The 12,168-nt window shown below is 35.9% G+C and overlaps 1 pseudogene; it reads right to left on the bottom strand.

The window, feature by feature from the left end:
* Window positions 1–581: 581 nt before the first annotated feature.
* LOC135205924 (GTP-binding protein 128up-like) overlaps window positions 582–12,168 on the bottom strand; it is a 93,779-nt pseudogene continuing 82,192 nt past the window's right edge.

Below are 12,168 nucleotides of genomic sequence, written 5' to 3'. Positions count from 1 at the left end.
CTCCTGGCAAACGTTGCCCACTGCTCAGATGACCAGGAGCAACAGTCAGCACAAGTAAAGTTAGGATTACAATTACATCCCCTGTAGAAGGTACAGAGGATGTGAGGGTAACTATCTACAGAGGAGCGGAAGTTACTGCACCTCTTACCGCCAACCCCAGGAAACATGCTGGAAGGCGATCTTAAAAACAGGCTTATTAGATTTGTGAGCTTGCATTACTAAATAATTCAGACACACACATATACTACAGCCACAAACAACAACAGAAGATCCCACCGGGAAAAAATCAGCTTAGCGACAGTCAGGCAGAGAGAGCAAAGACACATCTGCACCAGACAATGGCCGAAAGCAACTGGGATGTTTTAGGACCGGGTGGGATGGGACTCTAACAGGGCAGTAGTTAATTGCCTAACCAACTTTTGAAAGTTTAGCAGCTGTTTCCAGCTTCACTGAAGGCAATTCCTAATGTAAGGACCGATGGTTTGTACATCGTGTAGGAACAAATGAGTTTTTCTTCAAAACCATGTAGTAATTAAATTACCACACACCTACTTAAGCATATGTGAGAAAAATAAAACTTACTATTTGAACTCTCTGATGATCGTTCTATGAATCTTGTTACAAAAGTCTTCCACAGACCTTTTCTCAGAATGCAAAACTACTGGGGCGCTGTAGTCAGGTAACTGACCCTTTGGTTTGGTATAACTGAAAATAAATAAGGGGTAAGATAAATGGACAAACTAGTAAAAATAACATGGTTTTATTAACATAAAAGTATGTTATTAAACTTCAGTGCATATAGTTGTGCATCACTGATCTGTTTGTCTGTATTTCAATATACAGTAGAGCCTCGGTTCTCGACGATAATTCGTTCCAGAAGGAGCGTCGAAATTCGATTATTTCGAGAACTGAATCAAGTTTTCCCATAAGAAATAACTGAAAATGGATTAATCCGTTCTTGACCATCAGTTATTACCCTAACCTTGCCTTTTTATACAATACATTACATATAAATACACTAAATAAGTTAAAAGTTAAATAAATATCATGTTAAACGTATATTTATAATTTTAAATGTATAATACGTATACAGTATAAAATGAAAAACTAGCCTGAGTCCAACCGATTGTTGACCAAGCTTCATAGGCTACCTAGGTAAATAGTAAGTAGAACGTACTGTAGTGGGTAGGCATAAAAACGTGTTGCTAACATAATAAAAACATTGAAAAGCAAGTCTAATTATTACAGTAAATTAATAAACTATTAAAATTAAACCCAATTTATATTTATCAAAACCTTGCAAAATTTGCCTACAGTAAGTCGGCATTTAAGGATGTAAACAAACCATAGCGCAGCCCTGGTGGTTTACATCGGGACTATGGTAGTAAACAACCATATCGTAACTATAAGCCTAGAAACGTTACATTTCTATATTAATTTATGGTAAATCTTTTTACGGAGTCGACTGCAACTACTGTATACAAAATCGCTTGAAAATTATCTTTCAGTAAATGTAATGTTATGATACTAACGATTTTGTTTCATAAAATGTCCTTATAAAAAAGGTGCGTCTTTTACGGCATATTGTCCAATATCAGGTCTGGTTTCAAGCTTGTTGGACTTTGACAATTATCATGGTACTGCATGGTACATATATAAATACGTATAAGTAAAATTATCTTCTTAATGTCTTTAATTACTAATTACTATACCATTACGTTACCAGCATCTCTTCAGTTTAATATCAAGCTAACCTCTTTTTTTTTTTTTTTTTTACGAGGACGCTTATAAACCAAGCATACAAATTGCGTTCGTTACCGCGCACAGCGTTGCATATGTAAACTGTGTCACTACAGACCTCATACGTAAACATTGACGTCTTTTTACAGTAGACATAAAAGAATCGTCTTAATTTCTATAATTATTCTATACCATAGCGGCTTCTCTGATTAAGTTAAGGCTAACCTCCTTTTTACCAGCAAGCTTAACAAAGATAAGATTGCGTTCGCTACCGAACGGCACACGTTACGTATATGACAGTGGTTTCACTACCAAATCTCACACGTAAACAATGACGTATTTTTACAGTAGACATAAAAGAATCTACTTAATTTCTATAATTAATGTATACTGTAGCGGCTTCTGAGTTAAGCTAAGGCTAACCTCTTCTTTACCGGCACGCTTAAAAAGCTTAGATTGCGTTGCTACCGAACCGAACATGTTACATATGTAACTGGTTTCACTACCAAATCTTACACGTAACTTATTGGCGTATTACAGTACGACATAAAAGATTCTTCTTAATTTCTTAATTACTACGCACTTAATATGGCATAGTGGCTTCTCTGATATAAGCTATGACTAACTTCTTCTTTACCGGCAAGCTTAACAAAGCCTAAAGATTACATTTGCTACGAACCGCACATGTTAAACCTACGTACGTAACATTGCCTTCACTCCAAAACCTAACACCTTAAATAAGTATTGCATTTGCTACTGAAACCGCGCTCCTCAAGTGTGAGCATGGTTTTTAGAATATGCTACGCTTGAAAAAAAATCAAGCAAGGGTGCTTGATTAAATCTTTTTTTCGCTCATCACTTTCATGCAGAGGAGAGGATAAGACGAAATTCTAAGGTTTATTTTGGAGTTGGAAATGATGGAAACATTTTGAAGAAGGAACAAAATGCGAGATGCCATGTAAACATTTCCATATTTCAGAGATTAACCAATAGCAAAAGGTTTTTAATAGATAGCCAGTAGGTAATGTTTGGGACCCATGATGAATCAAAAGGTAACTGCGTATAGAGTTGATAACACCGAAAAAAAGCAAACGAAATGCGCGCAAGTGTCCAAAAACACGACACGTTGAAGGTTTGTAAACATTAGTTGCGGACTTTAAACAATGCTGAGTGCGTCACCAGTGTTACCAACCGTTTTTGCTAAATTATGCTAGTCGTCCAAGCAAGAAATTTATGCCAAATATGGTGCAATTTTGTGCCAGAATTTGCTATTAATATATCATTATCTCATTCTCTAATAAACATTTGAGCTAAAACAACGATGATAATGGAAATTTAAAACATTTATATATTAGTGAAATGATACAAAGTGACGAACCGACATATTATAACTAATATTTGATGATCTTTCATGTTAGGAAACTCGTAATAAAACACCATTTTTCTTTAATAGATCACATACGCAATCACTAGTACAATATTTGATATGCAAGCACTATTATACTATTTGACAAATGTGTGAAGATCACATACAAATGTGAGAAAAACAACAAATTTTACTATTACTGCATCATTATCATGCCACTCAGAACCAGTTTCTTTTAACAGGGTCACCAAAACAATTAATAAATACTTGAAAATGTGTGAAAATTACTTCAAATATAACATTTTTGTTATTTACTGATATTTACTGAAAAATTAAAACTAAAAAAAAAGGTAAACAAACAAACCAGTATCTACTCAAGAAGAAAAACATACGTACTTATTACTTGATCATTATCATGCCACTGAAACACTATTTTCTTTAACAGATCATACACAATGAATAAATACTTGAAAATTGTGTGAAAATCACTTCAGACATTAAATTTTGATAACTACTACGAAAAAAATTAAAACTTAAAAAGGAAAAAAAAGTAATTCTTCCTCATGAAGAGGAAAAAACATTATTAACACTTTACTGATCGTTTGTCATGCACTGTGGGTATTTTATTTATATCACAAAATTTATCATTCCTTAGTTGGGTTCAAACTTAACAATTAACTCATTTGTTAGTGCTGCTTTTGAGGCAATTTCACTATGAGATACATATATTCACTATCCTGTGTATGAAATTGAGGAATTTTCTGCATTTTTATTTAAAATTTTAGTGAAAATACATCTAAAATTGTACTAGAACCTTTAGTGTGAAAGAATAAAATGCTAAGCTCCATTCTTGAGTCAATTATGCTAAAAAAACATGAAATTATGCTACATTTGGTAGCACTGGATGACGCCAACTAGCGGCGGCTGGCGGAAACAGTTTTGTTTACAAACATCATATGGTCGGGGGTCGGAAAATGGTTTTTTGGTTTTGGTTGAAAACAGATACAAAGTTTTTATTGGAAATTTAGTGGCGAAATCCGTTTATGTCGAGTTCTAATACGGTCGTGAAACCGGGTCTCCTACTGTAATGTACATAATCAGGATCAAAATCCTGATTTACACATACTCATGATTAAATCTCTACTTCTATTCACTCTTGTTTGTGATACATTTGTAATTTGTTTAAATAAACATTTCTTATATCAGCGTTTACACTAAACTCTTTTGCTTGATGATACATGACAAGACTGTCCTAGGGATAGTCTATAATTGTGTTTTATATAGTCTTTTCTTTTCTCTTATTATTGTTATGTTTATTCCTTGTATAGTTATCCAGTGAATGATGGGATACATTGGAATGTGTGAAGCTTAAAAGAAAAAATTTACAAAAATATAGATTTTCATAATAAAATTTATTTGAATACTTTACCTACTGTTAAGATAGCACATATAAGATACATTTAACAGTAGGTAAGATTTCATGAGCCAGTGGTAAGGTGTAAAGAATACTATCATCACACTCCCTGTGTGTGTAAAAAGGTGATAAAGGGGACAGCTGCTGCTTTTGCAGTCTTACTTTGAGTAAAAGACTAGGCCCACTGGCCAATAACTGTGGAAACTGCTCCCTTGCAGTTGGACTTTTTGGTCCAAAGGCAAAGCCCACCGCCAACCTGACTGGTTGATGACAGCAAGGGCATGTGGTCCTAAACACCCTTTGCAAAGCAATAAACCATTCCTGATTTTGTAATGGAATATGAATTGCGCTGAGGGCATCCCCTGTAAGTGATGCACATCAGAATCCTCTACTGGCATGATAAATGGACAAAGGGGGTACTGCAGGATTTATGCCTGTGGGCCAAGAAGTTAGTGAAAAAGTGGAAGATATAGCAGGTACATGGAACAGTGGCCACTCTAACAGGAAAGGCTGACGGGAGACAGTAGATGTGATGGAGAGAATAGATTTTGTGTGTGTGCAGGAGACTAGGTGGAAAGGGAGTGGAACTAGAGATAGGAAACGGGTTTTTTTTATAAGCTCTATTACAGTGGGTCATAAGAGGGAAGAAATTGTGTTGAAGTTTTATAGTAACATTTGGAAGGAAAAAGAGGTATAAGTAAACAGTAAATGATAGGCTTTTAAAGATTCCAATAATAATAGGTGACAAAGCAGTAAATATATCAGCATCACTCCTCAGATGGGGTACCAAGAGCAAGAAACACAATTATTTAGATAAGAGTTTGAGGCTGCAATTAGAACTGTGAAAGAGGAGAATCTCATAATAGGAACTGATATGAATGGCAGGGTGGAGAGAAGATGAGATGGTATGAGGGGTACACAGAGGCCATGGGTTTGAAATTAGAAATAAAGATGGGGATTATATATTGGAGATGGCTTAGAGTTTTGAGTTGGCATGTATGAACACATGGTTTCTGAAGTTGGATAAGTACTTGATAACTTAAGAAAATGGAGGAATGCAAAAGTTATCTATAAGATTTCAAACTTGAGGAAAAGGCAGAGAGGCAGAGACAGATTTGGGTAAACTGGGTGTCATCAAGGATAGAGATTGAAATATACTGTATATAGATGAAGACATTAATAAGAGATGGAAAGAGTATTTTAAAAAAAGAACACCTTTTAAATACTGAAAAAGAGAGAGAGGAGATGGGAAGCACAGAGGATGAGGGGTCAGTGATGGAGATACTGGATACAGAAGTGAAGACAGCACTAAAATGAAGAATGGTAAAGCAACAGGTCCATCAGAGTTCTAAACTGAAATTATAAAATTACTAGGTACAGATGGGGAGAAATGGATGCTGGGTTTTTTAAAAGCTATATGGGAAGAGGAAGAAATACCAAGGGACTGGGTGTAGAGGCCATGGATTGTGGTAACTACAGGGAAATTAAACTAACAGAGCCTGGATTGAAAATTTTAGAGAGGATACTGGATGAGAGATTAAGAAAGATTGTAAAGATTGGGAAACAGCAGTATGGATTCATGAGAGGAAGTGGGACGGTGGATGCCATCTTCATAGTAAGACAGCTACAGGAAAGAGGCTAGAGGGAAACCAGGAGCTCTACTGTGCATTTATGGACCTAACAAAAGCATACAACAGAATCCCAAGAGAAGTGATGTTTTGGGGTTTGAGGAAAAGGAAAGTCCCGGAAAAGTTGGTTGGGCGGTTGAGATGATACAGCCCCACTGGTTTTATGTGTTTCACATTTCCATGGTCTGCTTTGTCGCGGATTCTTGTGGAAAACATTATTCACTTTTCCACGGGGAACTTTCACCAAATTTGCCGATTTTTTCGAAGGACCATATCTCTAAAATTATTACTTTTTTTTTTTTTTGTATAGCAACACTTTTATTCACTAATTACTTTACTTTTTCATATTGTGTTTCTGACTAAAATACTAAATTTAATGACAAAAATTATTAAGAGCATAGTACTTATAATGTAGTTATGTATCTATTAAGCTCATTTCACTAATTATTTTAATTTTATTTTCCAGTAAAAGCATACTAGACTATAAATAAAAATAATTAGCCAATATCTTAAATATTATACTACATGCTATCATAAAAAAACATTACAGTAATATAATTTCCAATACATCTCACATTATCCTTAGAGAGAGAGAGAGAGAGAGAGAGAGAGAGAGAGAGAGAGAGAGAGAGAGAGAGAGAGAGAGAGAGAGTTTTACATCTATTATACTTAGTCAGGTGCCCAACCTTGAATGAGCTTAATAGATACATAACTACATTGTAAGTACAATATGTTTCTATCCAAAAAAATCCAAATGCTTTATGCTAATGATATATTATTTTCAAATACATTTTACTTTACCCTTAAAGAGAGAGATAGCGTGGGCCTATTATCTCAGTCGGAGGTTAACCTGGAAGGAGCTTAACAGAACATTACTACTTATAAGTACACTGTTAGGTGGGGTGGGGTCCTCCGACCACCCCTCGTCACTCTCGGACGATGGTCGGCACCAAGGCTGGCACGACGTTCCCACCTTCTACGGGCCCGTGCACGTGCACGGTTTCACACTCAAACCCCCCCAACTGGCCCATCTCCTTAACTTAGGCCCTCGCTTTCTGTGTCATCCTCAACAACAAAACTAGACAACGACAACTCCTCCTCCTCCTCCTCAGACTCCCCCTCATAGGCTAAAACACTAACTCCAACTCGCTTCCAGCCTGTGACTCCCGTACGGACATTGGGGGCAAATATTCATCATCACTAACATCGGGAGTGGTGTCCTCGTTACTAGATGACCAACTGCCATCAAAATGAGGACGTGCGAGCTGCTCCCAATCAAGCTAGAACAAGTATTCATCAAGGTCCTTTTGTTTTGTTCGAGGCCTCCCAAATGCCTACGAATGCCCCTCAGGACACCCAGATGCTTCCTAGGGTCGTAAAAGGCACACAATGTGGTGCTTGGACACTTTTGGCCACAAGAGGCCGCACGGAACGGCGTTGAGGAGCTAGGTCATCTTGGTTGCTTGGTCTCTCCAGCATCCAAGTCCAAAATACGTCTCACACGATCCCTACCGAGAGGCAAAAAACGCACCTTTCACGCTCCATTCGACATTCACACATCTCTATGTACGTCTTGTACCACCACAAATACTTAAACACTCGCAAAGGTTCGGCAAAACACGAATGCGGCAAAAGATCGCTCTCGGACGACGCGTCACTGATGCTTGCTGGTGCGAGAAGAAAGCAATTCGTGCATGCGTGGCTGGTTAACGCTTGTAAACAAAACAACAGCTTGATCCGTGAACTCCCATCATCCCTCAAGGCGCATGATTCAAAAGTTTTCACCAAGTAGGCCTATAACTATTTTTCCGTGAATATTTAAAAAAACTTTTAGCGTTTGACATATTATACGTCAATTAAGCACTAACTAAAAATATGTCCAATAGGCGTTTAGGGTTAATTATTTTTGTCATAAAGATCTGTACGTATTTAGTCATGAACACAATATGAAGAAATACAGTAATTAGTGACTAACACAAGGGTAATTTGATTAGTTGTCAAAAAGTTCTGTAAGACAGATTAATTTAATTGTTTAAAAATTTATTTAATTTGTACCAATCATTTTACTGATACTCATATTTTGCAGTTTACATTAATATTAATAATGTACAAGAAGTATTAAATCATTGTTATTAGCATATTAGGGGGCATATATACTTTAGAGTAACAGTTGTAATAGGGTACTGATCTAAGATGTCTGATGATGGTTAGGGGTGTATTTTTCTTTGAAAGGATATTAAAATTGTTTTGTATGATATTTAAGGTATACAGGCAGTCCCCCCGGGTTACGACGGGGGCTTCCGTTCTTGAGATGCTTCATAAGCCGAAAATTGTCGTAAGCGGAACATCGTGAAAAATCATAAGAAAACCTTACTTTTAATGTAAACTGCATTCTTATTGCATTTTTCATAAAGAAAACCTTCAAATATTCAATATTTCATATTTTTGGCGCCATATTTTCATCTGCCAGATCAGCGTTGTAGGTGTCATAACCCTAGAATAATGTCTGATTAATATAATTGAGAAGCGCCTAAACCTCGGAACGTCGTAGCCAAACCCATCGTACCCCGGGGGGGGGCTGCCTGTATTTTTGTTTTAGCTATCAAATTAATCAGTGAAATGGTATGGCATTTTTTAGTTAACCCTTAAAGGCCAAAGCAGTATTTTAAAAATCGTCTCCCGTATGCCAGCGGCGTTCGTGAGTGAGCGCCGAAGCGGAATTTTTTTTTTTAAAACAAAAAATCACAGCACGCTTAGTTTTTCAAGATTAAGATTTCATTTTTGCTCATTTTTTGTCATTGCATGAAGTTTAGTATGCAACCATAAATGAAAAAAAAATCATTATCATACATAAATATTGGGATATATGACAGCGCAAAAGAAAATTTCATATATAATTGTATACAAATTGCGCTGTGAGCAAAACGTCAATGCTAACAAGTTAATTAATTTTTTCGTTGTATTTTACACTAAATTGCAATAAGTTTTGTATATAACACATTGTAAAATGATCAAGGCAACACAGAGAAAATATTATCACAAAATGATGCATGAATTCGTAACGCACGGACGTAAAAAAAAGCAGTTTTCAAAAATCACCATAAATCGAATATTGTGCTAGAGACTTCCCGTTTGTTGTTGCAAAATGAAGGTAATTGATTGAATACTACTAGACTGTAAGTGTTGTAGCTTACAATTGCAGTTTTCGACCATTGAGGTCAAGTAAATTTGACTGAAGGATGAATTTTTCTATTTAGTATCTTAACCTGATAAAAGCTATAACCATAGGTTGTTTTTAGTTGTATTCTACATGAAGTTGCGCACATTTCATATATAAAACTTTATGTAACGGCTAATTTAAAATGGTGCAAACATTACGACAATCGGATGAAAAATTTATGATTTTTTTCAGAAGAGTTAACGCGCAGAACGTAAGGAACAAGTTTATTTCATAAATTCACCATATATCGAAATATTGTGTTAGAGCTTCCAATTGTTGCAAAATAAAGGTAAATGATTGAATATTACTAGAATGTAATAGTTTTAGCTACAACTGCGTTTTTCGATCATTTCGGTCGAGTCAGTTGACCGAAGGTTGAAATTTTGGCACTTATCATTATTGATATAAAATATTTCAAAACTGCTAAAGCTACAACCATGCGGGTTGTTTTTCGTTATATTCTACATGAAATTGTGCACATTTTCATATATAAAACTTTATGTAACGGCTAATTTAAAATGGTGCAAACATTACGACAATCGGACGAAAAAATCGTCTGCATTTTTTTCGAACGAGTTACCGCGTGGGACGTAAGGAAATTTTTTTTTTTTTCATAAATTCACCATAATCGAAATATTTTGCTAGAGACTTCCAATTTGTTGAAAAATAAAGGTAAATGATTGAATATTACTAGAATGTGAGTTTTTAGCATACAATTGTGTTTTTTTGACCATTTCGATCGAGTCAAACGTTGACCGAGGTTGAATTTTTTCTATTTATCGTTATTTATATGAAAATATTTCAAAAACTGATAAAAGCTACAACCATGGGTTGTTTTTAGTTGTATTCTACATGAAATTGCGCACATTTCCATATAAAAACTTTATGTAACGGCTAATTTAAAATGGTGCAAACATTACGACAATCGGACGAAAAATTTCAGATTTTGTTTTTGGGAAGAGTTACCTCGTGGATGTAAGGAAAAAGTTTTTTTCATAAATTCACCATAAATCAAATATTGTGCTAGAGACTTCCAATTTGTTACAAAATGAAGGTATATGACTGAATATTACTAGAATATAAGAGTTTTAGCTTACAATTGCGTTTTTCGACCATTTCGGTACAGTCAAAGTTGACGAAGGTTGAAATTTTGGCACTTATCGTTATTTATATGAAATATTTCAAAACTGATTAAAGCTACAACGAGTTGTTTTCTGTTGTATTCTACATGAATTGCACACATTTTCACATAAATAATACTCCTTGTAACGGCTAATATAAAATGGTGCAAAAATATGTCAAAGTTACATATAATTCCCGAGATGTGTCGCCGATGCTTTTTAGTGCTAGAAGAAAGAAATTCGTGCTTGCGCGCCTGGGTAACGATTGTAAACAAAACAACGCCTTGATGCGTGAGCTCCCAGCATTCCCAAGGCGCGTGATTCAAAAGTTTTAGCCTAGTAGGCCTATAACTATTTTCAGCGAATTTTTTAAAAACTTTTTATATTGACGTACATATGTCTAATCGGCACCCAACAGACAATTTATATCGACGTTTATACATCCAATCGTCGTTAAAGGGTTAATGGGTATTGGGTATTTTGGCAGTTATAAGACAAATTTAAGCATTTTAGAAGGGCTTTTTTGCATTTCAATGGATTTTCATGTTCTGCGGCAGGTTCTGGAACCTATTCCCTTGTACTAGTGGGGGAGCACTGTATTATCAAAGAATGAGCACATAAATAATAAAAGCAGTTGGGGAAACAGAAATAGTTGAATTCAGTATTGGATTACACCAGGGGTCAGCATTAAGCCTATTTTTGTTTGTGCTGGTCATGGATGTGTTGAGTGGAGAGATCAGGAATGAAGAGCTGTGGCAGTTGTTGTACACCGACGATCTGATGAATACTGCTGAATAGAGGACCTACAGAGAAGGGTTGGAAAAGGGCAGGAGTCTTTAGAGAGAGGTAGTTTACTGGTGAAAGTGAATAATGTAAGTTTTGGTGAGCAGTAGGGAAGATAGAGACAGAATAGTGATATACAAGAAAGAAGAGGCTCAATATAAAACAGCAGAAAAGTTTAAATACTTAGATCTACTTTAAGCCCAGAGGGAGGACGTGAGGCTGAAGTAGACTGCATGGGGGAAGTGATGAGAGGTAGCTGGAGTAGTCTGAGTAGTGTGAAATAAGAAAATGCCAATCAAGCTAAAAGTCAAGATCTATAGCACCGTGATAATGCCAGTGTTAATGTATGGATCGGAAAAATGGGCTTTAAGAAGAAGAGAGTAAGTATAGCTTGAGAGAACAGAACTGAGAATGCTGAGGTGGATTATGAGAATATCATTAATCGAGATGATTGGAAAATGATGAAATAAGAAGGGGCAGGCAGGCATAGTACAGATTACAGATGTGATAAGTCACAATTGAGATGGTATGGGCATGAGTTGAGGATGGATGATGAGGAGGGAGTGAAGATGGTTTGGGAGGAACCTGTTAGGGGAAGATCAGAGGGAGACAGAGAATTAGAAGGAGATAAAGTGAAGGAAGATATAGAGAGAGAGGTTTGGTGGAGTATGATGCTTTGACTGAAGGCAGTGGAGAAGGCCCATTAGGCACCGACCCCTTACCGTAAGGATAATGGTGGGAAAGATGATTATTCATCCTCCCAAAAAATTAACATCATTTTCATTCTTAATAGCTTCCAAGCAATTTATTTTTTAAGAAAACAATGTCAAAGGATGCTTCAGTGAATTTCTTGATATTTTGATTTATATTATTAATTTAAGACTTTGGCTTGAGAA

The sequence above is a fragment of the Macrobrachium nipponense genome, chromosome 29, assembly GCF_015104395.2.
Source record: "Macrobrachium nipponense isolate FS-2020 chromosome 29, ASM1510439v2, whole genome shotgun sequence".
NCBI classification, from domain to species: Eukaryota; Metazoa; Arthropoda; class Malacostraca; order Decapoda; family Palaemonidae; genus Macrobrachium; species Macrobrachium nipponense.
Note: the sequence above shows the minus strand (reverse complement) of the source record. Positions and strands in the feature narration are given on the sequence as shown.